The sequence below is a fragment of the Pollachius pollachius genome (assembly GCF_949987615.1).
Source record: "Pollachius pollachius genome assembly, chromosome: 11".
Taxonomy (NCBI): Eukaryota; Metazoa; Chordata; class Actinopteri; order Gadiformes; family Gadidae; genus Pollachius; species Pollachius pollachius.
Window position 1 is genome coordinate 15,164,146 of NC_136944.1, and position 17,976 is coordinate 15,182,121.

Here is a 17,976-nt window from a genome sequence, read left to right on the forward strand (position 1 = left end):
CCATTGCATCCTTTTACGGCACAACATCAGAATCTTGCAGGTAAATCAAGTTTGTGAAGGAGGTGGAATCAGACCTATTGATCTGCTCAAAAATGGCCACATAAAACAGGACATCGCCAAGCCAACGGTCTACTGGTTCGGAATTTATTTTCTTCTATGAATGTATCTGCATAAATTACTTTTGGATGACATATTCATGTTTCCCACCCAGGTACACGTACCAATCAGCATGCTTAAATGCACAATCACATACACACGCACACACACATACATAGACACACAGATACATTTACCTGACGCTAGTAGGTTCATTTTGACTTTTAGGAATGGAATATCGCTGTGAACGTGCAAAATTACAGACATTGGTAATGTTTATTAAACAGTAATCTGAAGCCAGATGGGGATTTATATTTTCAACAGAGATGAGAGCTGAGGAGCAGAACTTCAGCCCAGTGTTTGCGATTCGGATTTTTGGGTTTAATTTAACCTATCAGTTTCAAAATTCTCTGTCAGTGATGATTTATGTGGATGGGTCTGATGGATGTTTTGTTGTGATTCAGCAGCAGAAAATGAAGTGGCGTTATCCATGACAAAATTGAAATGAGTTTATTCTCCTCTTGCCGTTGCTCAGGGTGTGTTATCACAGCGTGGATGGAAGAGTGAACTCATGGTTGGGATGTTCCAACTGGGCAGATAGAGGAAAAGAAAGAAAATGAAAGATGTACAGAAATTCTACTTACGGGGTCCAATCCACTTCGCGACCCTTGCATATACATAATATTGTATGTAAATCGATGACGTCTTTTCAAACAGTTACTATAAGTCGAAGAAATCATCACTATTCATAGTGTGCGTTTCCTTCATTTTATTAAACACCTCTTACCCTGACATTTGAACCGCATAGCTTTGGAGTAACTTGTCTTACATTTCCTAGGGTTTCGAAACATTTGCAATTTATAGAATTTAGTTTTCTGGAATATATCTTTACAGACTTTTTAGGATTTATTTTCAGATGAATCCCTAAAAGGATTATTGTAAATTAATGCACTTTTCAAATTCTTTAATCCTTAGTATTACACAGCTGTATGCTCAAAATAGAAGTATCGCACACATAGTATATAACCATCATGACATCTTTAAGTACAACAAATTTGTTTTAATTTGTGGATACATAATATAATGCAAGCCTGATGATGCCAAAGGAACAATGTCCCATTTCCAATAGGCCAAATTCTTAAACATTGTTCAACCACTTTCTAACTTTAATGTAGCTTTATTCATTTTCTCTTACCTCTGGCCTCCCTGTAATCTTTTTCAATGTGAGACCTTTATGTCTTGAACCGATTTAGTTTTTACCAGGATCCTGTTCTTTCGATTAAAATATCTTTCTACAAGGACGCCCACATATAGGAACACATAAAAGATTTGAATGCACACATAAAACATTGTAATGTATTCTCCAATAACCCAATCCATGTAATTTTAATGAATAACTCAAGTTTCATAAGCTACAAATCATTAGAATGGCATCGAAAACCACTGTGCGTGGGCACATAAATAACTGCCACTCATTAGTTCTCCTGATGATTCTCTGGTTCACTAAAATGCCACAGAGCAATGTTACGTGATACTGGGAATGTTCACAGTCATCATGCTCCGAACAATGTACACGTATGTGTTGAGACAGATGTAGTTGTCTTTCATACAATCCACAGGCCAAATGGCCCCAACCTCGTGATTCATTGCTCATTCCACCCCAACCACCAAGCATAGACAGGAAAAAGCAGCACAATTTGCATGAAGCTTTAAAGGTGCAGTGTGTAGGATTTAGTTGCATCTGGTGATGAGAGTTGACTTACAAAAGGAATCCCTTCTCCCCAACCCTCCCTTTCGAACAACGTAGGGGATGCTTTGGTGGCCTGTACAGGCCTGTTAGGTTCCAGTAGATATTCCAATAGGGTGTTATCGTCTATGACAGTATCGAGTAGCCAAATGTCAAGTGATGAGGTTCCTCGATAGATTTAAACATTGTATTAAGTTAGTTAGTCTTCAATCCTATAGGTCATAGCTTACAAGTAAGCTTGTCATTATGATTGAAAATTATAAATGCTTCGTCTCTAGAGCTGTTTGTCCATTCTGAGCTACTGTAGAACCTTGGTTGTGTAACATGGCGGCCTCCATGGAAGAGGACCCACTCCCTATGAAGGCTCAATGTAAGGTAATGAAAACATATTATGCACTAATTATAACATACTTGTGAATATTATGTTCAGTTTCTGCCAAGCCGTTCCTCTAAGTGACACTAACTATTCAAAAAATACACATATTCTCAACAAGTTGTCACATCAATGCTTAGGTGGTTTCTGATTGTTGCAGTGGGGAATACAAGAAAGGGTTATTTCTGTGAGAGAGGAAGGTTTGTAGGGGCATTATGAGACTTGTGACGCAGCTGCAGAAAGCAGGAAAAGCTTCTCTGAAGGACTGTTCCCATAATTGCGACCCAATTAAAGAGCTAACTAAAATAACGTTCTCTATTGCACTTTTCGACTACTTTGTCCCCAAATCAGAGCGACATTAAAAGTAGTTGTGCTTGACGATGACGATAATATGTTAGGACTTTAGACTAATCATATGAATCAGTTGTATCGCAGTTATATTATTATGCAACATATTGTTTTGGGCTTCTGGGATGTAGGGGATCTATCTGCCATGTTAGAAGTCTCCTGCGATATATATACAGCAACAAGGTAGAGCTTTCTTGATTGTAACTAGAGATGGGCGATATGGCCTAAAATCCATATTGCGATATACATTGCAGCCTCTTGCGATAACGATACATATCACAATATAAAATCATAAAATAACCGTTTCAGAACAGGTTACATAGACCCTAAGGAAAGCCAAACTGCTAAATGTATTTAAAAAAATGAGAAATATAGTATGTCATTTCGAGAACATTTATTGTGAAACACTGTCATCATACAACATAATGTTGCAGATAAATAAAATTAGTATTGGGTTTCTTTCCTTTAGTGCAAACCTTTCTAAAAGGCACTACACTTAGTTTAAGTCCTTGGTTCTTAAATGCCACCCAAGATGCAGAGAACAGGAAAAACGGGTGTCTTTCTAGATAAGGGACAGACACTGTACTGACAATTAGGGATGGGCATGATTAATTGATGATCGATCATTGATTGTTACGATTTTTGTCGATTACGTGATATTTTTAACCATCAAAAGGAGGTTGACCCAGCCGGAGAGGTGGTCTCGGAGACGTTGCTCAACATGGAGCAAAGAGGAGACGGAACGTCTTTTGGATATTTGGGTCCGATATCCAAAAGACATTCCGTCTCCTCTTTGCTCCATGTTGAGCCACCACCCGACGGTCCGACAAAAGCAAGTAAAAAGTATGCTGGAAAACATAACTTAAAAATGCCGATGCATTTAACACATTCCGAGTCAGGATGAGGGAGAAGGAGTTGGACCAGTCCGCAGATCAATGTATATCACGCTGGATATCCATGATTGTTTACTTTCACCGGTGCTTCCCCCCCCCCCCTTTTTCTTTAACGCTTTACAACGCCCCAGACCTTTTTGTCCAATGATTTAACCCATTCAGACCGGATCACGCCTCTGGGCGTGTTTACCTTTAAGACCGGATTGCGCAGCAATGCGTGTTTACCATTAACCCATTTGTACCGGCTGCGCGGAGCAACATTGTGTCTACTAGATACAATGTTGCGCCGCACAGCAGCCGGTACAAATGGGTTAACGTTCTTTGCCCACATGCAGGTTTGTTGACAAATTCTGGCACTGTTGCGAAAATTGCAATGTGAAAAGGAATTGCACCAAACCAAAAATTAAACATTGTATTTTGCGTCATCAACATGCATTATCGCGATAGAGCGATAGAATTAAAATCTATCGTAGGCCATGTTTTTATCGTTTATATCGTATATCGTTTATATCGCGCATTACTAATTGTAACTGACTCTTAGGAGTTAACAGTCGATAAGACTCAGTACATTTTTCCTCTCACAGATGAAATAGGCCATCATATACAATCGATTTAGCTATCGATTGTATATATGACGACTCTACTTACTTTTAATCTAACATCCCAATTGCATTATACAAGATGTAATCCAAGCATGCAGGCTAAAAACATAATGAGTCAATGTTTTCCCTCCTTGCATATATATTAATATTTTTTGATTTACCCTTTCGACTTGTTTAATTCTAATTTCAAAACTTCATTAATCTACATGATTCAAGTGGGGGAAAAACAAATGCAAAAAACAACAACAACAACAACAGTTTTCCCCTCAAAAAGATAATTGCAGTTTTCCATCTCACATGTTGATGTTTTCACCCCAACCCGTGGTAGCATAAACCACTTATTGGTTATCTGTGTACCCATTCAGATAATTCATTCCACTGTTGGGGGATCGCGGAGCCCTGGAGGTACAATTACGTAACTCTAGTCATTGTCTGGAATGGAAAGTATCGATTGAATTTTGGTTAATACGGGCAATTGAGGAAGTCCTGAAAGTAGCTCTCTGGGGGGGTGTGTGTGTGTGTGTGTGGGGGGGTGTCCACCCTGTGCTTTGTTGGGAGTTATGAGTAAATCTGTGAACCACCCCTGTGCACCACAATACATGCGGCATTTCAGATTTATTTAGCATTTATGAAACCAGATTTGGCTAATTGATATTGCATTAGATCGGAAACCATGGGGGTACGTTCTTAAGCATGTAGCGTCTCATTCCACTTAATGAAATGGTGAGATGAAAAAGCATGGGTTTACATTACACAGTAAACAAAGTTTACTGGTAAACTTGTAGTAAGGGATGGGAGTGAGGATGACGGCCAAAACCTCTTATTTAGAGTATAATGTGAGGATTAAAGTGCTGATTCTCGCTGACTCATTTCTACCCTGGCTGAGATTAATAGATGGAAAAATGCAATGCTTGCCTGTTAGAGCATGATGACATTTAAACCTCCAATCTTTTGTATTTATTTTTTACTTAAAATTCGTCCATGTAGTGTTGGACGAATTGGTGTCTAGTGTCGGTTAGGGTGTTTGACTCCCAGCTGGAAGGTTCTAGGTTGGAACCCGAATGTCTGCAGTCTAACCTGTGGGCCGCTCTGAGCAAGTTGCCTCTACTTTCTCATTAAAGACAAGCATCATAAAAAAGTTGAATAAAGTAATACAAATGAATGACTACATAATGAATCATAGTTAATAATAAATATGATAAAATAAAATATGTTCAAACATCCCAAAAAAAGCAAAGTGTTATGTTTTATATGTTTCATCTTCCTAAAACATGCAACCGATATAAGGGACTTATCGTCAAAGTATCTTATCTCATCAAATGTTATTAAGGAAAACCTGGTCAAAAAACATCACACTGATGATGAGCAACTTAATGTCATGAGAAGCAAAAGCGAAATGAGGAGATAAAATTAACATCTATTCAAAACCTAAAGTTGTATTTATGCATACGCACATTAAGAATAGCAGCTGAATTGTTTGATATTTATATTCCAAAACACAAAATCTGTTCTGCATATGACTTACATATACTTACTGGAAGCATTGCTTCTCCGATGACATGTTAACACATGTGAGAAAAATAAAATGTTTGAGGTCCGTCTTTGGATAAGTCCAGAGGGACTACCGGAAGACACAGAGCCACATAGGTTAAAGCTATGTGCAAGGCTATCTTATGAATACTAATGTTTGACATAGCCTCAACTTCTAATTGTGTTTCTGTTCGTCAGAGAGAGAGAGAGAGAGAGAGAGAGAGAGAGAGGAAGGGAGAGAAAAACAAGACTGACAACAGTTACCACAAGCTCCAGAGGACAAGAGGAGGAAAATCGATTAACATACGATGCATTGTTGTGCTTGTTAAATTATGTAGAAAGAAAAAACCCTGCAATGGAGGTGGCCAGGGTACATTGTTCTCCTTGCCTGTCTCTTTAGTTAATTGCAATTCGGAAACCTCTTTGAAGCCTCGTGCAAGTTTGTGCAGATTGGCAAGCTCCACAAAGACCGTGGAGTCCCCATTCCAATCCATGGCTTGTCTTTGGGTAATCCCTAATTGAACATGTATTTTCGACGCGCGGCTTATTTTGTCGCTGCCGCATTTATTATAAGTGCATCGAAGGACCCTGTTTTTGGTTTGTTTCAGGGTCTCTGCGATTGAAATCCGCCTGTTATTTTTTTTTACAATAGGACGCTCCCTAATTGGGCCCTGGGTGGTCATGGAGAGGGAGTAGGGAGGAAGGGTATAGGTCTGGGAACTCTTGCAACCTTTACAAGCTGCTGTGTCACTTATAAAGAAACACAGCTTAGGAAGAAACACAGCAACATATGTTTGCTCTGTTTTGATCTTCCTGTTTGTTTTTTAAATACCTGTTGGTATTTTTTGCTTGCCCACAGCTAGGATGACTTGTGGAGCCTCATTTGACGTCACCCAAACCATTGTTATTCGGTATTCACACTTGTTCTTGTTATTTGTATTCATATTTCTGCATTAATTTCTTATTGAGTTCCCAGTAGGAAAGGAAATAAAAAATATAAACCAAAACAGGCAAACAAAGCACAAATAGTAATCATAATGTTAATACAGTGTCTGCATTCAAAAACACTCTTCTACGGGATGTGTTCATTAAAAGATGTGCTGGAATAAATGCAACAGTTCATTAGACATACACACAGCTTCTAGGACCGAGTTTTCTCAGGAACAGGGGCCCTGAGGGGCCAGACAGAGAGGCATCACCGCTGTCTGTAATCCTCTCAGCAGAAACGGACAGCAGACAGAGAGAAAGCGAGAGAGAGAGAGAGAGAGTGAGAGAGAGAGAGAGAGAGAGAGAGAGAGAGAGAGAGAGAGAGAGAGAGAGAGAGAGAGAGAGAGAGAGAGAGTGAGAGAGAGAGAGAGAGAGAGAGAGGAGAGAGAGAGAGAGAGAGAGAGAGAGAGAGAGAGAGAGAGAGAGAGAGAGAGAGAGAGAGAGAGAGACAGTGGAGTTAGTGGGCATCCCTCAGGAGGGATGCCCACTAACTCCACTGTCTGTTTGTGGTTGAAGAAGAAAAACCATAGGGTGTCAGATCTTCGCCCAAGACTTAGTAACCTTTCCAGTGAATCGTTGGTAGCTTAAGGACTTAGCTGTTGCCGTGGTTGTGGCTGCGGGAAATTGTAACAGTTATTGTAAAACGTATTGTCTGAAGTGTTAGAGGGCCCCTCAGTCAGAGCCATTAAGATGTGGTTCAGATAGCCTCTTCTGGCCAAAGACAGGAATGGAGGTGGAGGTTGAAGTAGGTGGAAGTTCCCCAGAGCTGCGCAGCAAACTGCAGCGCATGTCGCTGTGTTGCTATGAATGTGAGACGTCGCCTCAGGTCGAGAGAGTAGGACATGCTAACTACTATCAGGCTATCAGGGGAGGACCAGCCATCTGTGACTTCTGGAGGGCTACGGAATGTCAGCTAGTTCCTACCATGTGTGTGTGTGTGCGTGTGTTTGTGTGTGTGTGTGTGTGTGTGTGTGTGTGTGTGTGTGTGTGTGTGCGTGTGTGTGTGAGAGAGTGTGTGTCTACATGCAGGTCCATTTCACACCAATTTAAATTTAATTCAATTTAATTTAATTTAATTAAAAGAACTTGGTCCTCTAGGTCTGTTGGAACACTCCAAAAGGATGTTGTTGTTTATCCTATAGCGCGGCCCCCCTTTACATTCCCTGGCATGTAATTACCTGCATTTGTTGACTTATTACTAGATTTAAACAGATTGAGCCGCAAGAACGTACTGCACGGATCTCATCATTGATGAGTACCAGGGAAAGTTCAAACCTAAACAATCTAGGTAACATATAGTGTCACGATTTGAATCTCAAAAAGACAATGTTGCCAAAAACAATTATGCCACAGTAAATCAAGCATGAGCTCAACCCTTACTCCCGCTAAGAACGTAAGCCCCTCTTGAGGGCTGGAGTTAATTAATCCTTCTAATCATAGCAAGGTGAGACGAGAACCTCCCATGACAACCACTAATAAAGCCATCCTGTTCTTATTAGTTCTACATGCTGCCGCTCTGACATTAGGCACTAGATGTGACGCACCAGAATACCGATAGAATACAAACTATTGCAGTCCTGAGCTGCCCTGTTGAGCAATACCACAGGTTTTTGATATAGGACCTTAGGAAACTAAATGCTTGTGTTACGTAGCAACCTATGGTGTCTTTGTTGAACAATATCGACTCATTTAGCTGACGCTTTTATCCAAAGCAATTCCATTGTGACTTTTTCGATACATTTCGTTAATGATCATGGGTCCTTTGGGATTTGAACCATGAACCTTCCCTCTGGACGTCAAACACCATGACCACGAGACTATCCTGCCACTTTAATAAGAACTCTCTGGTAGAATGCACGTTGTGGTCGAGCTGTGAGTGCGAACTATATTCTCGCTCCTGTTGTTGTTGTCTATACTAAGCTATTCAACCATATTTGTTATGACAACCTATCAGTGCTGCTGTTGCTGGGCTACAGAGTGCCGGCTTCTTTTACCTATCACCGGCGGCCAGTGTCGGGTGTCAGTGACCGGTCAGTGGTTTCATGCACTGTCAAAAAAGTCCATAACAAGCTCCCTATTCCCTCTGAGAAGCAGCTGTACCTACGCTGCCTCAGAGCATGACTTGACTTGAAATGTGCCTTCCCATTGCCCAGTGAAGCAGCCTATTATAATAGTTCTTGATGCCATTCATCCAAAATTAAGCAGGGCAAGTTTTACCCAACGGAAATCATTGTGAATGTTATTATGATTAAGAGCATAATGATTGCTAGTAGAAGTAGTGTAGTAGTAGTAGTAGTGGTAGTAGTGCCCTTTTTGTGTTATTATTCTTATATTGAGTGCTCTTCGGCAAGCATGTGTCCTGTAACTCATTTTCAAAACAACCCAATAGTATAACCTGACCTTAAACTGTACTAGGTTTACTAGGTTTCTTCATTGTGTTTGTGACTGTGTTTGTGTGTGTGTGTGTGTGTGTGTGTGTGTGTGTGTGTGTGTGTGTGTGTGTGTGTGTGTGTGTGTGTGTGTGTGTATGTGTGTGTGTGTGTGTGTGTGTGTGGGGGGGGGGGGGGGGGGGGGAGTGAGGAGGTGAGAGGAGACAGTATCTGGGGAGGACAGGTCAGGTCAGTCACAGCCAGCTGTCACCCACTGGGAGCGACTCTGATTGGTCGCACCTGTGGCTAATTAACCTTCCCTTTCTTTGTAGGGCTGGGTCTTACAGGCGTTCAATCAGAAATAAACTTCTGCAATGGCTACTTATTTCTTTTTTTTTCTCCCATTTTCCATTACCATTAGTATCCTTCCAGGCCTATTACCATTCATAATTAGTCATCAGTCATTTATAAGCCTTTAGTTAGTGATGAACTAGTCTTGAACAAAATATTAATGTTGTAAGTGATGAACTAGTCTTGAACAAAATATTAATGTTGTATGATGGATAGATCAGCCTACCAGCCTATACAGTGGACTGTACCACTTGGCAGGCGGATCAATCCATTCCACATCAGGGTGGACACTAACTGATGTTACTAGAGATTTTGAAATGGCTCATAATGTGTAATCAACATCACACCATGAGCAGCCATTAATATTTCTCAGTACTCTCCTTGGCCTGTATATGTTTGGTTGAACTCATTGGGATTGGTAACAATAAAAGCAGTGGTATAATAACGTCATTACCGAACAATGGAGCTTGTTTTGCTGGTTCATCCACATCCCTTGAAAGCTGAAATGTGCATTTGTAGATAAAAGAAAACCATTCCTACATAGCAAGGCACATTTCATATTTGCATTGCCGGTATTTATTTAGAAAATAATGACAAAACAACATAACTGTATTTCAAGACAATATAATAATACTGCATAATAAAAGGCCTACAGTAGGTTAATACATTTAACACAAATTAAATACAAGGGGAAAATGCTATGGTATAAACAAGTATTATTCAGCCTCCAGATCAGGATTGCGTACAGGTCACCGCGGCATGGCTCAGACAGCAGTCGGAAAGGACTCCTCATTTCTTTGTTCAACTTATATAAAACCAAGCTGGGGTCAGTCCAAATGACTGTGAAACGTTTCAGTATTTTTATGCTTTAATAGTGAAAGAAGCACATGACCAAGACGGCAAAAATTGTCTTGGCCCGAAGGCAGCCATGCGTGAGATTCCACTGACAAAAAAACACTAAGTCTTCTCATTATGATTCAAATTTAATTTTCCTTCCTCCATCTTCCCCACCCGGCCCATATGCCCAGGTAGTTATAGTCGTAATACAATTATAGCCGTAAAATTATAATATATATATTAAAAAATGACACTTTGTCGCATCAAAGAATGGTTCAACAGACTCTCTCACCCCGAGCCAATTTAAAAAAGGCATTCTCTTCCACTGGCTTTGTTAAATGATCTCCCACTAAGTATGTAAATGTGGTACTGTTTCAGAAGGTAACATGAACTGCAAACATGCACTCTGACTCCAGAGTCTGATACAATGACTGCTGAAGAGTCAGTGCGTCCGTGTGCACATGTTTCAGGGGACCAGAGTGCACACGTCCAACTGTATCGGTAATGGTTGCAGACGTCCAAGGAAAACATTGTGCTATCGAGCCTCTATACCCAGGCTAACTATGTTTGCTTCTTCAAGATATTTTTGTAGATTGGAATATCCTACCATTTGGAAAAAGGAGCACATAACACAAGTAGTGCTATGTGCAACCATACTGTCTCCTGAAATCTAGAGAAACATACTTCTTTTGAACCAATTAATGGAGCCTGATGGAAGCGAAACCTTCAACTGTTAGAATTGACGTCTCTTTTGTTGTAATATTTTTTGGATCAACAGAACTGTACAAATGAACAATATGAATATCAAACAGCCAGTCCAGAAGCAGAATAAAAGCAGTTTTTGGTGTCAAGTTCCTAGGAAAATAACTCAAATTATCTTCGAGGTAACATCAATAACAAACTCCCAATGACTATTCAGACGCTCAAACAATCCTATTAGCCAAAAAGAAAATGTGAGCTCGTTTATGAAATTGGGGTTGACATGATTTGTCTCCATGTGGCCCATCTCCTTGTCTATTAAATGAAAAGCAATAAAAGGTTAAAAAGGTTTTGTTCGAAAAAGATTCAATGAATATTTCAGCTACTTGAGGCATGAAGACCAGCCTGACACGATAGCCGGGGAGAGAGAGAGAGAGAGAGAGAGAGAGAGAGAGAGAGTTGGAGGGAGAGCTGATTGAGGGAATTAACCTTCACCCGAGCTTAACCCGAGGCTGGCTAGTTCCCAGGGCAGCCTCATATTGGCTTCGGATTATTCCTTCATTTCTAATTAGCCATCTTTTCTAAGACCGTAGAGCGCCCCTCTGCTAAGCGAGATCCTCACCAATTATGTTAAACAAATCTAAGTGGACCAGGTGGGCAGATAAGAGAAAAGAAGCAACAACAAAAACAAAAGGTTACGGTCAGTGAGATCAGGGCTTTCCTTTGTTTGGTATGTGGGGGGGGTAGAGTGAGTTACTTTTTAGACAGCTACTCCGCTGTCTAAAAGGAATAAAAGTGGATTGAGTGATTTGAATGTAGATAAACAAGACATTTCTCTGTACGGTCATTTCATGAAGCATTTGAGTAACGCTGAACCCTCCTGTTTGGTTTGGCACTACTGTATAAACTAATAGGGGCTGTCTTTATGATCATTATATCATCGTATCTCCCTGATTATTATGGTAGTTATACGATTTTTCATTGGAACTTTATAACCCATTTTCTTCAGCCTTTTAGCATTTTCCATATTATAAAGCATTTTAGCAGCTGAATGGGGCATCAGATTGACCTTGTTGTAACTATTCTAATAAGGTCTTTGAGGGGAGGACTACTTGTGCTGTCCCCTGTTCTATTAAGACTAATGATTTCCTTTTAATTGTGCTTAATAGTTGAACAGTGTCCTCATTCCTTTAATGGACAGCACTTCACTGTATCAAAATGAGATTCAGCAGCTTACATCTTTGGTTATTATGCTTATGTTAGAAAATGCCTTGAAAATGCATGAATCTGCAATGAATTACCATTTTTGGATTATATATTCAACAATAAAGCAAAAGAAAAAATTAAAACAATTGGTCGGATTTAAGAAGGGCAACAACAAGGTCATCTGCCCTGGCAGTTGCATATCTTTCACCTTTTTTCTCCAAACTTCCCTTTTCCAGACCTATTTCCATCACTCGGTGGAGCCATCAATGGGCATCTGACTGCGCAAACTGCGTTCTTTAGATTTGTGCCGTCACAGAACCCTCGCTTCCCCGAGCCGGTCGGCCTTTCATCAATGTCACATTCAGTGAGTTAACAGTAGCCCCGAGAGTGCACCTGTGGCCCCGGCTCCAGAGATTGCTCTTCATCATTGTTGATCAAGCCAGGGGCCATTTTTACTCACCCTGGCGCCGCTATGCGTTGTGGCCCTCTCCGTGTCCCCTTCTCTCGGAATTGGATCTTGGCCTCCCATTTCATCTATGAATTGAGCTGTTCGCGATCCTCTCCACCGATGACCAAAATAAAGTGCTGAATCCAAGTGTATATGTGCATGTTCATGTGAAATTCTGAATGATTTTCTTTTGCTGATGGCGTTATATTTAATGCCTACATGATGCAATTTCCATTTTGTATGGGTAATCTGTTGGTATTTATTCTCGTATTAGACAGTTAATCACCAGAAGAGAGCACCTAGTGCTTGAGAAGAAAACAATATCAAAGCAATCGCAGCGATATGAGAAGCAAATGGCATCATTGTAGGAAATATGTGCTGTAGGCGCACATCTGTGTTTCATTTTACCTCTACAAGGTTTTAAAACAGCCTTGAGTATGACTTGGCCTCAACCTGCTCACGTTTGAAGCATTAAGCACATGGGGGGGACAAACTTTAGCCGTGTGAGGCAAGATCGGGGGGTTTCAAATCCACAGCACAACAGACAAAAAGTAAATCTGATTCATTTGAACTGTTGCTTTGTACTGTTGCTTTGAAACAAACTCTGGGTGAGAGCACTGAAACAACCCAGAGTATTTTCATCCATCTGGGGTCTTTCTGTTGGGCCTCCTCCCTATGCTTTTCGTTTGTCTCTGTAAGCAGCTATCTCACCGGGAACTCTGTCTGCTTACGTTGGGAGCCAGACATCTCTCCTGTTGAAACATCTTGGTTATTTTTTGCAGATGGCACTGATAGACCATAGTACTGAGTAATCAGTATACCATGCCCAACCTTGTTCATGAAGGGATCCTGTCCACAGTCCTGACCTCATCCCTCTATGCTCCTGGTAAAACAGGGCCTCCCTAATGGGTTAAAGCATGTATGGACATACAGGGAGATACTATTTTACTATTTTATTTAAAAATATAACAGATTAACTGCATTGCATTCGATTAAGACCAATCGGGGTCTCACACAGTTTGAGAAATGGATTACGAATCCCAACCAGAGATAACCTGTAGGGCACAACGATCTGTCACACATCCCATCCATGATATTAAAAGTCATTTTAAGGTGAAGAACTCCCATAAACAATTTAATTCCCCCCCTTTTCCTCTTCCAAAATCTCCTTGTTACTTCCGCTGAAGCAAACCTCTGTGGACTCTATATCTCACGGCATGCCGGATGTTTTCCAGGAGGACGCCCCTGAATTTACACCACAATGTAGGCCTAGTTTCTGCAGTTTGTGGGTTTTAATACTTGCTTTGGGTTTTTTTATACACAGCCAATAAATGCACTGTCAACAAGAGTAATGGCGTTATTAAATGCTTATAAATATATAAAGCACATCTTGCTTGTTGATTTACTCAATTAATTGTCCTCGAAAACATCTTTTCAACTTCACATTATATGTGGCGAGCATAAAAGTGGGCTCGCATTGGACCGCGCTCGTCCCCTGAGGACCTCTCTCTTCCGTGGTCGGGATGCGAACGGACCGGAGAGGATTTAATGAATGTCGGGTGGAGTGGAAGCACGGAAATCCAACCTATATCGAAAAACCTCTGCTGCTGTGTAAATATACATCCTACACCGTTGTGTTTAAGCGGACCATAAAGCTGTTGACACAGTGTAACGTACGGACTGACAAGCGCGGGGGGGGGGGGGGGCGCCGCTTGGTAAAAGATTGGCCGCCGCCCATGCCGCCATAGCAACCACGACTGACGCACCGCTTCCGACTCTTCCCTCATGTGAGATTGATGCGAGGAGGACATTGATCCATGCTCGAATAGGACAACACACTACCCCCCAGCGAATGCCAAAAACAGTTTTCATCTGTGGCCGGCGACCCCTAAAAGCCAACGTTTTAGATGATGTCAATATCCCTGGCTATACTCCAGGTTAACCTGTGTCATTGGGAAGAAAGGGGGGGGGGGGGGGGAGTCTACGAAGGTCATTTGTGTAAGCGTGCCTCCATGCTTCATAGACCATGGGGAAGTCAAGCATATACAGTAGATGCGAGGACTGAAGCCTGGGTCGTGGGCGTTTGACATTGGTCTGAAAATGCGTACGAGGGCGTCATCCATTTCAGATGACCTGACCAAGAAGGATCTAAAAAGCTATTTGAACTTTGAACAGTTCTTTATGATTTGGAAGATTTGTATGGGGGAAGATGTATGGAGAAGGGGGGTCTGGATTGTAGTATGTTTCCTCTGAAGATGTAGAAAGTATTATTTTCTTGTAATATGGTCAAACAGGCACTGTGGTGGACCAAATTGTGTGTTTATCTCTCTCTCTCTCTCTCTCTCTCTCTCTTCTCTTACACACACACACACACACACACACACACACACACACACACGCTCACTCTATCTCTGTCTCTTGCTGTGATGTTGAAGCCAATACATGGTTCTCTGAATGTATTTGGTAAAATATATTTGCAAAGAATTCCATTGTTATCACTGATTATCACTGATTAACATAAACTCTAGTATTTTGTGTTCCATTATTTGTTATCCTGTATTAAAAGAAAGGTATTTTTTGAAAATCCAACCAGATAACAGCAGATGCTCTCATTTAATTTGGTTTGTTGTTATAATATGCTGAAGATATTCTGGTTCATGTGTGATGCCCTGATGATGACAAATATATTGATGCTATACAGGGCAAATCAACCAAGTCGGGCAAGAAAAACATTAACCAAAACAATTTTAATGATCACGACAATGTCAAAGGATGCATGTCAAAATCTCAACCCCCCGAAAATAAGTTTTTTGAAAGTTAAATATGCCTCCTCTCCAAATTGTGCCGCATAGCGATATATTTACATTCCCCTCTGTTGATATTAATTATGCATCCATACTCCCTATAGTCCCCATGGAGCTCATTGGTATCTGCTGCTGTCCACAGAAACCTTGTTTTAATCCTGGGCTGTAACCTATGCAGGACTGCCGTCTAACTTTCCCTTTATAGATGCCGAACAACCAAACAAATACCTTATATATCAGTAAACACGACTAGATTATGTGATTTATTCTCAGTTAAAATCATGACCAAAGTTGATAGATTAGGGGCCATATTGTTGCCGTTGGTACTGTTTGATCCCATTGTGTGTGTATGGCACCTCATATGATTTATGTATGTGAAGTCAATGACATATGAGGACTTAAGGAGATTAAATGAATCCTGGTTGAACACATCCGACAGCTCAACTTAAAATAGCTGTATTACCTGACAAATACCTATTTCAAGCAAAGCCTGTATTTCAGTATGGAACTTATCCAAAAACCCATTGAAACATCACATGTAAACCGATTAATACATTGCATGTAAACCGATGGATACATCGCATGTAAACCGATGGATACATCGCATGTAAATTGATGGATACAATGCATGTAAACCGATTGAAAACATTACATGTAAACCGATGTATACATTGCATTTAAACCGATTAATACATAGCATGTAAACCAATTGATACATCGCATGTCAACGGATGGATACATCACATGTAAACCGATGGACACATCACATCTAATCCCATTGACACATCACATGTAAATGCATGGGCACATTTACATTTAGGGCATTTAGCAGACGCTTTTATCCAAAGTGATTTATAAGTACATTACATACACAACAAACCCACATGTAAACCCATGGATACATCACATGTATTGAGGTTCATGCCCTCTTGAGTGCTTCCCAGCCTGTATTACGGTCTGTGTATTTAAGCTCACTGTACTTAAATTCAACAGCAGTGAGGAAAATGCCCTTGAGCTATGCTTTGAGCATGCAATGCTTTTGCGCATATGAAGCCTATTGCTTGAGCTGAAGTCGTTCAGCAACAAAGCCTACCTGCATCAAAAACATTAGAACAGGGGCTTGTGGTTACAGACAAGGCTTGAATGTTGCCTCAGGGGCCCTTAGCTAAGGGAGAAGGACATGTTTGCCAATTCCTATATATATATATATATATATTTGCGTATATCTCCCGACTCTATCTCCCAATCATACATTTTAACAATGAAACATGGAACAAGGAAAGCTATATTAAACACAAATTATATCGGTGCATTTGGGATTATTTGGATTGCCAGTTTTGTGTGGTTTGGTCTCTTAGTTTATCCTGTTCTTAACACGTGTCTACATGCAATATCAAATATTATTTCTCAATGCAGTCTGTATATTTATGACAATTCTTTAGTTACATATATATAATGCATTGTCTATATGTTTTTGCCACTTTCACAGTACTCGTGTTTTGCAAAGTGTCCATGTAAAAGTTTAGTACCCAGCAAAACAAAACACATAAAGTGCTACCCAGTGGCCTGGCACGTTAAAAAACTTGAATATCACACAGACACACTTTGGAGGCAAAAGAGGGCCACCATGGAGGAACGCTACATTAAAAACTAAGACATATGCACTCTGAAACACCATTAACATTTCATTAAGAGGCAAATTCGTTCAAACCTTGTTCTTTATTGCAATAGTCCAAACTAAGGCCTGCTGCGCCTGAGTATTAGAACCAGAGGCTGTCTCTGTGCGTAATTCCGGTGAAATCAATGATGCAGTGTGTTTGAAATGGAGAGCTTGGCCACGGTGGCGGGCGACCATATCAGCAGGCAGCACATGATGACTTGATGCCGAAAAAGATAATCGACTTGCTTATGGCCATCGCGAGAGGGAGGTGGGGGAGTAGAAGGAGGCGAGACTGTTTTAATTATTAATACCATGGCTCCCCCGTTCTCTCTCCTTTATGTGCTGTGGTGTTAACCTGCTGCTGGGTCGCTCACAGATGGAAAGGCACTGTGGGGGTGGAGGTGTGGGCGGGAGACAGAGAGGGAGAGAGAGAGAGAGAGGGGTGGGGGAGAGGGTGTAGTTCTCATGCCCCTAATGAGCTCTATAAAGTGTGTCCTCTCAGACCACAGAGAAATCCCATTTTGATCACCATCAAGACTTCTGACTGGCATAGATTTGCATGCCCATTTGTAAAAAGTGCCATCTGGCCATTCCGGTCGCTGTTTTTTCACCCGTTTGTGTTCCACGGGTTCAGCTTGAGTCGAGAGCGGCATCCAGAGCACCGTTCTGAACGGCCATTCTAATTGCAGCCTTCCTGATTTACATTGTTTATGTCCTACTCTCAATGCCAGTGAATAGTGGATCTTTCGGTGAACCATGCATGTTTTGGTCAAATAGTGTTGACAAATTAATGAAATTAAATGATGAATGGACGTCACCTTCAGCTGACGTCCATTCACTCAACACTCGGCTAAACCAAGGTTTAGCCGAGTGTTGAGTGTGTGTGTGTGTGTGTGTGTGTGTTTGTGCCTTCATGTCATCATCAGTGACAACAATAACAACAGAAGCAATGCTCTTTGCAACAAGTTCCAGTGTCAGCTTTATGCTCTGAACGTCATTTTGTTACCCCTAAAGGGCACTTCAGAC